Raw genomic sequence first — 14,062 nt, 5'->3', positions numbered from 1 at the left:
AAAACTACACTAAAACACACTATTTTTGCGGACGGTGGCTTATAAAAATAGCCAATAAGATCCCTTGTATGTAATTGAAAAATTGAATTTCCTCTTCTTCCTTGATAACACATATGGGAGCTGTTAATTAAGGATTGTTTTTCTTACATATGCCGACTCACTGTGTTATAAATGCTTCTGTTCCCCATTAGGTAGGTGTTAGGATGATTTATAAATGAATCTATTTCTTGACTTTGTAACGTGAAATATCATTAATCATGACCAAAAATCATAAATATTTATTTTGAACTCAAATTACACTCATGTGCATATAAACATTCCGATAAGTTTGCTAGAGAATCCTTTCATTGTATCCAGGTGTACAATCACGATCAAATGCTGTGTTGCTTTGCAGTAGGTAAAATGGACATACTGCATGATATTGAAAAATAAGATATGTTATTAGTTCAAGTCTGATACATGTTGGATAAATGCCAAATACTGTTACCAATGAAAAAAAAAATACGACAGATTTTGGCCTAACACTGTCCCATTTTTTTTTTACAGTGGGATATTTTAACAAAAGACAGAAGTGTTTGTAGCCATTGAAGCAATTTTCAAGAAAGCAGGCCTGAATGAAAACTCTTCAGTATGTTGGGAAAAGGTTATATATTGTAGTGGGAATTTGTAATGATTAGATCAGTTTGAAATGGAGAATGGAGTTGAAATTTTGCTTACAAAAGAATTCAGAGCTGAATATGGAATTTACAGAATTATCTATTACAGATACATGAATGATAGATGAGATACATGAATACACATGAGATAATCTAAACTTTAGTTTAAATTAGAACAAAAAAAAACGAAGTAGATGGTACATGTTTAATGGAAATACTTGTTTCTATTTGTGTTACAATTTATGATATAAATTTCTATTTATAGTCGTTGATAATAATTCTATTAGCCATAAAAGATTACCAGACTGTTTTGCATCATAATATAATGTATTGCTTTCAGCTCTATTCATGTTTTGAAGAAAGAAAAAGAATAGCCTTCATTTCTTTTGAAAGAAATGTTTCAATGGACATAGACACTTTTGTTTTTTGTTTTTTTTATTGTTATATGGGACAGTCCAAGGTAAATCAACAAATGAATTACAATGTTTTAATTTTCGTGCTTTAAGGAAAATTAACTGGTTCGAGGGGATTTGATTTCGCAGTTAATGGAGAACCACCATGCTGTAACTTATCAAATTTTATGATTTCGTTGGGGATATAAATTCGTGGATCTCTTCATACGATAAAAAAACAAAAATTTAACACTCACGAAAATTAGTGATTTTACAGTATTCTATTTCACAAAAATTCATTGTAAATATAAAATTAAAATTTTCTGTTTGTTAAATAATCACGTTTTTATTTCTTTTGTTCAATTAAGGTCAAATTTGTGAAGGATTTTTGTCAGAAGGCAATTTGAGTGTGTAAGTGAATATTTTCAGGTCATTTTGATTATGTATACTCAAGTGATCTTCATTTTAAAGTGAAATTCAAATCGAACACTCTTGTCTGTATATCATTGAAAATACATTTTTGTTAAGCTATATCCCAATTTTTATATTCTAACAGGAAGATTAACTTACTGTCATAGGTTGTTCAAAATTGAACATATTACGGAATCCGTAATGACTGATAATTAACCTTTGTCTCTCAAGAGCAATTCAGCCATCTTTGATTTTGCGTTGCTAGGCTTATCAATTTTATATATGACAGTCTATATTCTCTCGTCACTAATTTTTCCCAGACTGCATAGTTGTATTCTTGTGACATACTGCCTATCTCTTCTTATATCAATATCTGTACTGTCCTTTAAACGTCCTCAATAGATGAAATAAACCTCGTCAGCATCTACATTAAATCGTCTCTTAACGACTTTCTGTACAGAAATGGTGATTTTATCTCTACTAAGATCCCTCTACAACTTCCCTATTTGACCTAACGTCACATGTCGAGTTCATGAAAGATAATTCCTCATCTATCAAAATTGATTTTTCATGTCGTTTGAAAGTCAAATCATCGTTATGTAGCTATACTCGGAATGTGTTGAACTCAGATTATTTCGCATCTGGGAATTAAGTAAATATTTCAAAGCCTCCGTCTCTCTGGCTTCTTTGCAAAACAAGAGATTACATTATGATTGTACATCATATCAGCGAATCTGATGTCTAGCTTGTAATCATTGATCGTGGTACAATAAACATTATTGTAAAGAAACTAGGGACTTGTTTTCGACCTTTCGACATCTTGAAGCATATTGTGTATTTAGATGTAATACCTCAGTCTAATCGATAAATTTAAGATTAGTAGAAGAAAGTTCATACTGCTACCAAAAAGAGATATGTATATGATTGCTCAAAGACTTTAAGTATTTGTCATATCGTTTTCCACCTTTCCTGTCCTTCCGTCCTTCTTTCTTCCATCTGTCCTCAGTCACACAGGTCACACAGAGCCCCTGTCCTTCCCTCCCTAGTCGGCCTTTGTCTTCCATCTGTCCTCAGTCACACAGAGCCTCTGTCCTTCCGTCCCTAGCCAGCTCTGTCTTCCATCTGTCCTCAGTCACATGGAGCCCTTGTCCTTCCCTCCCTAGCCGGACTCTGTCTTCCATCTGTTCTCAGTCACATTGAGCCTCTGTCCTTCCGTCCCTAGCCGGCCTCTGTCTTCCATCTGTCCTCAGACACATGGAGCCTCTGTCCATCCGTCCCTAGCCGGCCTTTGTCTTCCATCTGTCCGTAGTCACACGGAGCTCCTGTCTTTCCGTCCCTAGCCGGCTCTATCTTCCATCTGTCCTCAATTACACGTAGTCTCTATCCTTACGTCCCTAACCGACTCTGTCTTCCATCTGTCCTCAGAAACACGGACCCTCTGTCCTTCCGTCCCTAGCCAGCCTCTGTCTTCCATCTGTCCTCAGTCACATGGAGCCTCTGTCATCATTTTTTTTTTATCCTTTACCTTCCCTATGACATGAACTTCACTTTAAGTTTTATCGACGTTTATCAGATATAACATTGGTGAAAGCAATTCAACTGTTATAATTTTCTGATCTCTGACTTTGAATTTTACCTCTACCTCTTTGCTTTCAGTTCATGGTATTGAATTCCATAAAGGATTACCTCATACAACTCCGTGCAAAGATAAATCTCCATGATATCCATTCAACTACACATATACTTAGGAGAAAATATAAATTAGTGCACATCGTTTTTTTATGAATAGTGAGAAAAGGTATACTAAATCATCGTATAATTGACGAAAAACGCAAACAGGTGTGTTTCTTGGGAAAACGATGAATAATATATATAATGTTGTTAAATATCTATATGTCGATGAATAAGGAAAGGGTTTATACAGGTAGTATGACAATGTTTATTCACTGATTATATACATGCGTATATATACATGAAGCATAGTTACATTGTTTATGTGCTCATATATAGACTTCAATACTGTAAAAAAAGGAAATGTTCGCCCCTCTTTTATTTTCGCCCTTTTCGCCCTACTCATAGCTGGGTGAATTTAAAACGGGACGAATTATAAAAAAAAATCACTATAATTTTTTAGATAGATCTGTGATTGAGCGAATTTAAAACTAGGTAAAATTATTTGCAAGCGAGAAAGGACAAAGATATCACGATTGCCGGGTCCAGCAACTGCTCTACCAAGCCCCTATATTTACTCCTCACAAAAATATGCTCATAAAAATAAACTGCTGTAAAGGGGTAAATTCAGACGTACTGTATCACAGAATATTCAAGAAGTGGTGTTAATAAAACATTCCGAAGAACTTTTATAATATTTTAAATCAAAAAAACTTTTCAAAAGTTAGCAATATCAAAACAAATTACTTTCGACAGACACCTTTTTTAATCATTCTTAACAATAAATAAAAACTAGGCTTTTTTGATATCACAGACAACTGCCTCTTTATTCCTATGAAGCAGAAATTATTTATAACCTACCTGAGAAGAAGAAAACACTAGCTGTGGCCTTCAACTCGACATTTAGATATATCGACGATGTTTTATTAATTAACAATAGTTACTTCCATTCAAATATCGACGACATATCCTAGTGAACTCGATATAAAAGACAACCTAGAGTCTGTCACATCTGTTTCATATTTGGATGATTTACTGACTATAGACGATAAGGACCATTAAAAAACTGACAAGTAAACTGTATGGCTACCTAGATGACTTCAGCTTTTAAATCGTCAACAACTCTTAAACTAAAACTGCCCTAAGTGAAGATATATTAATATAGAAATAACAAATAAATTCACTTTATAAGGATACTCACATCCGCCCAAACCCAGGGTTGAACTTTCGACCTACGGAAGCTTTCTCCTAGCAGTACAAGAATAGCACGCTAGACCGCTCGGCTATCTAGGCAATTAAAAAAAAAACATGTTTTCGATGCCGATGGAATTCTCGCGGCGCCGCCCTACACTACACGGTCATTGAGAATGGAAATGAGATACAGTTATTTGGACATTAGTGTTATTAGTGGATCGTTACCGATACATATTGTAAAGAAAATTTTATTTTATTTTTAAAGCACATTTTACAGCAACTCTTAATCTAACACAATTGCCCTAAGTGAAGAAATATTAATATAACTTCCATTTCCAATAACCGTATAGTGTAGGGCGGCGCCGAGATTGTTAATACCCTTCTATCATCAACTTATTTGTCAACAGCCTGACTTCTTTTAGAAATTGTTGGACCATACTCTTGCGTATCGAATCAACTGGGAGACATAAACTCCAAATGCAGGTGATAATGGTATATTGCCGCATAAATTAGGGACGTTAACTTTAGAAAAGGTAAGGTCAACAAGTTTGTCATAGAGATTTGTTGTCATTTTGCCTTCAATGTCTTTCTTTGGTGAAACATCCATTTATGAAACAGATGTGTCAGGGTCTGTGGTCTCCTTTCTTTCGAGTTCAATCAAAATATATGATTATCATTCTTTAATACAATATTTTCTTTCTAAACATTTCCTTATTATTTTTGGCAGTGTGACACCTGTTTTATTTCACTGCAATACAGCAATTTCGACTTAGATGTACTTAAAGGAATGCTTTGTGATCCTGACCAGAACCCAGAACTACAGAGCATATTCAGTTTCTAATGTGGATACATCTTGTCACATGCAAATCAAACTCATTTAATCAACTGAAGAGACCTACGCTTAATATTCGAAAGATTTTGAGACACCGTGACAAATAAAATTAATGGAGGACAGCTTGACAAGAATCGGGACTTCATTACCCAGAAGTTCCATAAAATATTGATGATTGTTTCGTTTTTCACGGACTCATGAAGACATTTGTAGAAAGGGCAGTTCGTGTCTCAGCACTGTAAAAAACAATCGTCCCAGTGGATTGAAATATTTGTCAAATTACTTCTGTTCTCTCTGAAATGATAAATAATTCATCAAATCCACTAGTTGATTACACGATGAATAACAATGATAAACACTAAGTATTTTTTTATTATCTGGCAACATTTCAAATGTCTGGGGTGCCATTTTTAATAAATAATTATGATCAAAATTAAGAGGCACAAAAATTACTGAGAAAAAGTGAATATAAAGAGAACAAGTAGACGGAATACTCTCTCTCTCTCTCTCTCTCTCTCTCTCTCTCTCTCCATCAGCCCACCCGCCCATCCATCTGTCTTCCTCTTCATCTATCTATTTACACGTATCTATCTATTTTATGCCGATAATTTTTTATTTTAACCTGATCTCTCAGTGAATATCAACACACTCGCATGAATACTTTTAACAGCTTCCTGGACCTCCCTTTGATTAAATTAACTTCACAAATTGTGTAGAAATCATTGATCATTTTTCAGTAAACTTAAATTTCTGTGGTGTTATAGCAAAGTGCACCCCTTCATCCTGCATTTGAAGAGTTACTCTTAGCAATCGTTATATTTTCCAAAATATTAAAATTCAAGAATAAGAACTTAACATGCAATGGATTTAAACAAGGATCTTTAAAATAGGAATGGAAATATCATTTGTAGCTCTGAGTAAATTAATGAAAGGTTTGCTGTATTCAAAAGGATAGACCATGTACATAATGTAGAAAAGCTGACATAAACAAGATGAGTTTGTGAAACACTGATGCCTCCGTATGGCAGTCTATGGCGAGGACTAAAGTTTCTCAATTGCAAGTTCAATACCAAGATCAAGGCCAAAAGGTCAAAATTGTTGGTAACCAAAGGAAGGTCTTGTCACAGGGAATACACACTGAAAAATGAAGGCCCTAGTTCTAATTGTTCGAACGTTATGGCCAAGAATAAAGTTTTTAAAAAGTGAGTAAAACTCACAGGTCATGGACAAAGGGTCAAAGTAACGATACCTAGGGAAAGGACTTGTCATAAGAAATACACATGTGAAATATGAAAGCCCTAGCACCAAAAAGTTTTCTTAAAGTGGATCAAACTAAAAGGTCAAGGTCAAAAATATTTATATCAAAGGAAAGGTCTTGTCACAATAAATACACTTGTGAAATACACCTGTGAAGTAAGAAAGCTTTATCACTAACTGTACAAATGTTATGGCCAGGATTATAAATTGATTTTTGTTTTGCAAAAGTGGGTCAAACTCAAAGGTCAACGTCGAAAGGTCAAATATATTCATACCCAAAGGTCTTGTCCCAAGGAATACACTTGTGAAATATTAAAGCCATAGTTCTTAACAATCAAAACTTTTTTGCGGACAAACAGACGAACAGATAAACAGACAGAAAGGCGGACGGACAGGACAAAAACGATATATACCCACGAATCTTTGATTACAGGGTCATAAAAAGATAAAAATCTTACTAGTAAACCATATAATATGATCACTTTGGTCTCTGTAAAAAAAGTTTAAAAGGTAAATGCAATGAAAATTTAGAGGAAATAGAGTACCATAAAGCAGATCGGGTTATTGATAATTCCCATTTAAAAACCATTTCTTTTACCTTGATCATGCATTTCTCTAAAATTCATTATAATTTACATACATTGTAAATGTTTCTATTCTCTTTTAGAATATCAACAGTCTCGTTTAATACCAATATTTCGCAAAGTCGATACAATGACCTTTTCAACAAATACAGCCTATTATTAAGTCTAATGTTGACTGACGTTTTCATACAAATTGTTAAACCATTATTTTCTCACTGAATTGTCTACGGATTTCTCCTTTTACCCAAACATGTCAAGAAGCATAAGGCGGATGTGACCGGTCGACAGGTGATACTTACTCCTCCATGGCACCTGACCCCAACTCTGACGTTTTAGAGGTCCTTGTTTGCTCTGCATCAAATTTGTGACGTTTAAATGGACGTGATTACTGTTCATTATCGTCATATTTCATTAGATAAATGTAAGAAGTTTCTTAGATAAAGTACGTGGTTTCATGTATTATTCTTTTATGTTTTATTACGCATTCTGACAAAACAGATTGAGAAAAAGTAAGAACATGTATGGAGGAATCATAAGGCCTTACACTGGGGACTTTAAGTAACTCATTTGACGGGTAAGGGATCTTTATGAATGGACAGATTTAAGATTGCCTATTAGTGTCCAGAAATAGCTTGCTTATTACAGTCTTTCTGACATGTACGAGAAATCCCAAATGGAAGCAAGATCTACATCAACGTCATTAAAAACCAAAATGGGTTGATGCCATGGACTGATTAACGTTAAATAGCGGAAGTATCGGCAATCAAGATTATTGCAACATGCAGTGTATGTTTTATAATGATACTTTTTCTTGAAGTCGAGGAGAATGAACGAAGTAAGTCAGTGTTATTGTATATGCAGTTGTATGTTTTATGATTCTCCTCTTCCTCAATGTAGAGGCAAAACAAGCTATGAGTCAAGTTTGTGTCTTAGAGCTAGGTGTATCGATCACTAATTCTCTATTTTTTTAAAAATGTGAAGCAGAAAACAAGCAATGAGTCAAGATTATTGTGTCTTACTGTAGCATGTTTTCAAATTCTCTTTTTTTCCTTTAAGGACAGGTGATACAAACAAACTTTTATCAAAAATTTTGAAAATAACCACTTTAGTCATGATTACATGAGTAAAACGAATAAGTTTAACCGGATAGATTTTAATTTTTCATTCAAAGTTTCAAAATAATGTGATTTTAAGCGAAAAAAAAATTGTATAGATTAATAAGGATGGTTACAGAAAGGTCTAAATTTAAACATCATAGAAAGTTTACAAATTCCTAATATTTTAGAAATTTATTACTTGCATCATTTACAATCAAAATAGGTCCAAAAATATATACCAATCCAGGCATCCATTTTTTGGTTTGTATCATCTGTCCTTAAGATGAGGGAAGACAAGAATAGTGTAGACAAAATGATTTGACGGTAAAACAAGAATGACTCAGAATGCCATGCCGTGGAGAAAATCATAATTGGCCAAGATTATTATTTCGTGCGTTGAAACTGTTCTGTAAATTCTCATTTTTCTTAAAGTCGAGATAAAAAACAAGAATAGGTAAAGATTGATACAATATGAAGTGGGATGTTTAATAAATTGTCGTTCCTTTTAAGTTCAAAGTGGAAATCAGAACAATTCTACATTCTTATTGGGGCATTCATTATGGTATGTTTCATAATTTCTCATTCTCTTGAAGTTCAATGGTTTATCTAACTTAAAAATATTATTCAAAATATAGACATAAGGTTAATACATTAAGGTTTAAGCATCAGATATATGCAAAAGAATCAATTATTTGGTAGTACATGTAAAATCATAGATGTCCTATTAATTCAACATTGGAATTAAAATACAATGAAGTTCTTTGATATTTGATTTATTAATTATGGATTGGTAGTGAACACAAATTCTTCCTAAGAGAGGAGCATCGTTATAATGAATTGATTCCATTCTGGCTGAAATGAATTTCAGAAATCCAAATCCATTTATTAATCACTTCAGACACGTTAGTCCAGTTGACAAGCACTGTGTTGTTTCTATTATTGCCTGAAATATTCCATGGAAATTAAAGTCATCAGAAGACAAAAAGTCTGTATATTGCATTTTTAAAGTATCAGTTATATTGTCAATTATGTTCTATTATCAATATTTTAAGTACCTAGAGCATGCTCTTGAGTATAGAATAAATTGGGAGATATACACATATGCAGGTGATAACGGAATATTACTTCATGAAATATATGGAGATAACGAACTCAAACTCAAAAGTCCATTAAACAATACAAATTTTGGAGCAGAGCAAACACGGACATCTAAAATACCAGAGGTGGGATCAGGTGCCATGGAGGAGTGAGCATCCCCTACCGACCGGTCACATCCGCTGTGTGCCCCTTGTCATGATCGGAAAATAACGGGAAAATCCGTCGACAATTCAGTGTGTAAATAATGGCCAAACAATAAGTATGAAAAGTGTTCACAATAAGGTATCGAATCAGCTGAGAGATATAAACCCCGTATGCAGGTGATGAAGGTATATCGCTGCATAAGTAAGGGAAGTTGACGATTGAAAAGTTAAAGTCATCATGTTTATCATAAAGCTTGGTTGTAAAATTACCATTAACGTTTTTTTCCTAGTAAAATATCCAACTATAAAACAGGTGTGTCAGACTCTGTGGTAAGAATGGAAATAACCATTGTTAATTGACAATACATGTACGTCGTCGAAATACATGTATCTGAATGTCGAGTTGAAGGCCACAGCAAGTGTTTTTTTTTTGTTTTTTTTTGTTTTTTTTTTTTTTTCATGTATAAGATTTTGAACAAATTCTGCTTCATATGAATACAAAAATAGGTCTGCTAATAACGGGGTGCAATTGGTACTCATGGGAATCCCAACAGATTGTTGGAAGACCCGGTCTCCAAAAACCACATAGAAATTGTCAATCAGAAACTCAAGCATCTTTTTAATGTCAACTTCAGAGTACTTGTGTGTACAATCAGATTGTTTTTTAATAAAATAATTTTGTAAATGACCAACGACAAGGTAAGAATATTTACGAGTTCATTTTTATTGAAAAAGCAGTTGTCAATGATTCCAAAAAAGCCTGGACTTAAATTTATCGTGGGGAATGGTTGTATATAAAGTTTTTATGTTGTTGATTTTGGTAAAAGTTTGTGATTTCAAATTTTCCAAAAGTTCCTTGGAATTCTTAAATATCCACATCTGATTTACACCACTTCTCGAATATATTATTGCACATTACTCCTGAAGTTTCTCCTTCACTATTGTTAATATTTTAGTGAGGAGTAAAGAAAGAGGCTTGGTAGAAAATTTACTGGAACCCGCTTTGTATCTTTGTTTGTATGGATTTTTATGAAGTTTCGGAATCCAATATAAATTCATTCATGTTGGTTGTTGGGAATATTAAAAATATTCAAAACTGAAATATGATTTTGAAGAATTTCTTCCTAGAAAGGGAGCTATGGGTATAAGTTGAATTACCACTTGTAGAATTAAATCCCAGTTCCTCTAAAATACAATTTAAATAATGAGCCTTACAAACAAAGACAATGTTGTTACCTGCTTTGTCAGCAGAGACCAGTACATACTGATCGTGTAATCTATTTAATTCTTTTTCACTTCTGAATTAATGAACACAGAAGGATAGCTGGTTTTCATTTTGCCCCTCAATCGCTTAATACGAGATTTTAATATACATCTGATACATTTAATCCATTCTGACAACTATAAATAAGGAAAGTTAAAGATGAAAAAGTTGGAGTCATCTCGTAGCAAAGTAACCAGAAGAATTTCAACTAGAAAAATTAACATTTTAATATCTACATGAGTTTGTATCACAAATTTCTTTCAGTACTTTTATGTACTTGTAGTTTTTGTTCAGTGTAAGATTAAATCATTGACACAGATTTCTGAAAGCCACTATCTTAATTTGATTGAAAAAGTAATTTTTACCTCTCCTGACAGTATTTTATCTACACAGAAAATATGCAAAGTACCGGTACAATATTCTTTGATCTCTATAGAGTAAGTGGGTTTTTTTTTTCTGGGTAGTACCCTTTTAACACTTAAATGCCAAGCAATCGTTGCAGTTTCATTCTTGAAGTTCCACGTTATTTTCAATTATCGAGAGAACAGACCTGAGGCTTGTATCGTTTTTGTGACACCCAGTCGCAAAACGTTATGCTTTCAATGCGTCAAGACGGCCACTCTGGGAGACTGTCTGAGTGTAAATGGTTTGGTCTTCTAGGTGAAATGCCTAAACAGACATGAAATACCGGTATACTAATTTATCAGAAAGAAGACTTTGTTCACGCACGTTAAGTTGTCAGCTTTGTTTCTTGATAATGGCTTCGTGCATTATGTTTTAATTTGAACGGACTCTAAAATACTTTTGAGACCATTTTTTTCATTTAAAATTTCAAACTGCATTTTAAAAAGTTTTGTTTATGATTTTAAATACAATTCTTTGAATGAAGCCTTTTTCTGCTCGGTTTCTTTGAAATTGAAATACGAACGAAAGCAACAATGTTCATGATAGAATGAACACTGAAGCTTGTAGTCTGTTTTAGATAAAGTACAATGAAAAGAGTGAAGATAACGAACAGTGAACGATCTCAAAAAATCCACAAACAATACAAATTTGTGAACAGGGCATAAAACACGGACCCCCCGGAAATTCCAAAGTATTGTAAATGCATGGAAACTCATATATTCTTACGCAACAGAGGGATACTAGAGGATTGATTTTCACCTCTGAGAGCTTGTAACATCTTATCTGACTAAATATTGCAGTACAAAATGAAAACTTAAACGAATTTTTGTTGGTTTTCATTTGGATTGACTTTAAGACCCAGGGATTTTGTACTGATGTCACTGACTACACGCACGCATCCTCCACTGCTGATCAAAATTTGTTTAGGCTTAGAATGACAACACTGTTGGCATTTCTCTTGGTTTTTGCAGTGATGTGCTTGTCGTCATCTGTCAGTAATTTTAAAAGAAACAAAGACCATTTACAAAATCAGCACTTTATATGAGTGAAAATTGTTATGACAGAATTATTTGATTCAACGATACGATACATATATTTTTTTTGCAAAACTAGTATATTGCAAACCTGCATTTTGTCTATTCCATTGGATGATTAGAAATAATTCTACATAGAATGCATTTAAAAATAAAAGGAAAATGTACTATTTTCCAAATATCTTGTTCATGTTTTAGATAGCAGTGTGGGTGGGATGACAAATATTATCTGTCTTGTCTATGATATACGTTTGATCTTGACAAAATTGATAAGAATTGTTGCAGTCTGTGTGAGGTTTGGAGATTATATCATTACTGGGGTAACTGAATCTCCATTTATCAAACGACACGTGTACTTTTATTTCTTGGAATAAACGTATGTTGTCACAAGGCTACCATTACTATAAAATAGAATGATAATGTCATGTTTGTGATATGTTTTTGATGATAAATGTTCTCTTTGATCCTTTAGATACATGATCGTGCAATTCTTTTTAGAATGATTTAAACTATTGTGCTTTTGGTATATCGCGTCAAATTGAAAGATTAAATCGATTTTTTTAAATTGTTACTATTTTTATGCTTCGAAGGACATAAAATTTAGAAATTTATTGGAAAAAAAACTATTAGTGTACTACTACAAGTACTAGTATAAAAATTTTTGAATATTTACAGACAATTACATTCTGGTCTGATTTGTGTATTTCTTGCGGTTTCTAAGTATTGCAACATTTATACTTTAGAGTATGATACTAAGGGGGATATACTTTAAGTACTATGAGTAGTGCTTGTCTGAGACTCAAGATCAAGTTGATAAAACATCTGAATCTTATAATGATATTGGATTATGAAAGAATCTTTAAAAATCTTCTTGTCAAGAACATCCACCACAAGCTAGCAAGGTCATGGTCATTAGTCATTCATATTAGGGATGTCAACGAATAGTCGACTATTCGACTATCAGTCGAATGGACCGACGATCGAATAATGAAACGACATTCGAATATTATTATTATTAAATAAATGCAATAAAAGAGTGATTTAACGAGATGGAATTCTCATCTTTAATTTTCCTCAACAAAAAACGATTGACTTTCCATGTGCTTATAGAAAGTAAAGTAATTGTTAGTGCTTCACTACCGCTGGAAGTATATGTCAGTTACTACCTGTGTTGTTTTTGTAATAAATTACCCATCAAATTACTGGACTTTGTTTGGAAAATTATTAATTGGGCTTGACCTTATACCCTGTACCAATTATATTTTTTTTTGTTTTCGGATTGCTCAAATCCAAGGAACACAACATAGCCGTGACATGTTTTGACACTTCGATAATTATTAAAACAATCCGCTTACATTTTAAGGACATTTTGATAGCTGGGGCAATCAATTGAATAAGTAGTATCTGTTTAATAATGTCACGAGAACCTGGGCTGGGATTCATAAACATACTTAAGATTTGTGCTAAGTTTCACACTTAAGTATAGAAAAATTCTTAGCTAAGAAAAAATTCTTAAGTCATATTCATATAAATTCTAAGTGCAATTCTTAGCTAAGTTTAATTCTGAGAAAATTAGAGCACTTAAGTTAGGTCACCCTAGCAATGCAGACAATTTCCCGAACAAAAAGCGCACTCTTTTGTGATAGAGGTATTTAGTTCCATGTGTATTACATAACAACTGATACAACTTTGTCATCAACATTGCACAACACTGCATCTTACCAGTTGATAAACATCTCAAAGTCAAAACAAGTTTCTAGTTGGATGTAATAGCATGGTTTCTTACTGAAAGAGTAAAATGTCTTCTGTAAAGCATTATTTTTAAGAAAACTTAAGTATTTCTTATCTACTTAAGACACCTCCTGAGGACACTTAACTTTAAGTCAATACTTAAGCACCAAATATGTTTATGAATTACACTTAAGTATTTCTACCAAATTTAAGTAATACTTAGGGGACTTAAGTATAAAATATAAAACTTAAGTGATTTTTTAAACTTAAGATTATACTAAGAAGTTTTATGA

The sequence above is a fragment of the Saccostrea echinata genome, unplaced genomic scaffold (genome assembly GCF_033153115.1).
Source record: "Saccostrea echinata isolate AGI-Se365-2 ecotype Australia unplaced genomic scaffold, CSIRO_AGI_Sech_v1 ptg000057l, whole genome shotgun sequence".
Lineage (NCBI taxonomy): Eukaryota > Metazoa > Mollusca > Bivalvia > Ostreida > Ostreidae > Saccostrea > Saccostrea echinata.
This window is presented reverse-complemented; position numbering follows the sequence as displayed.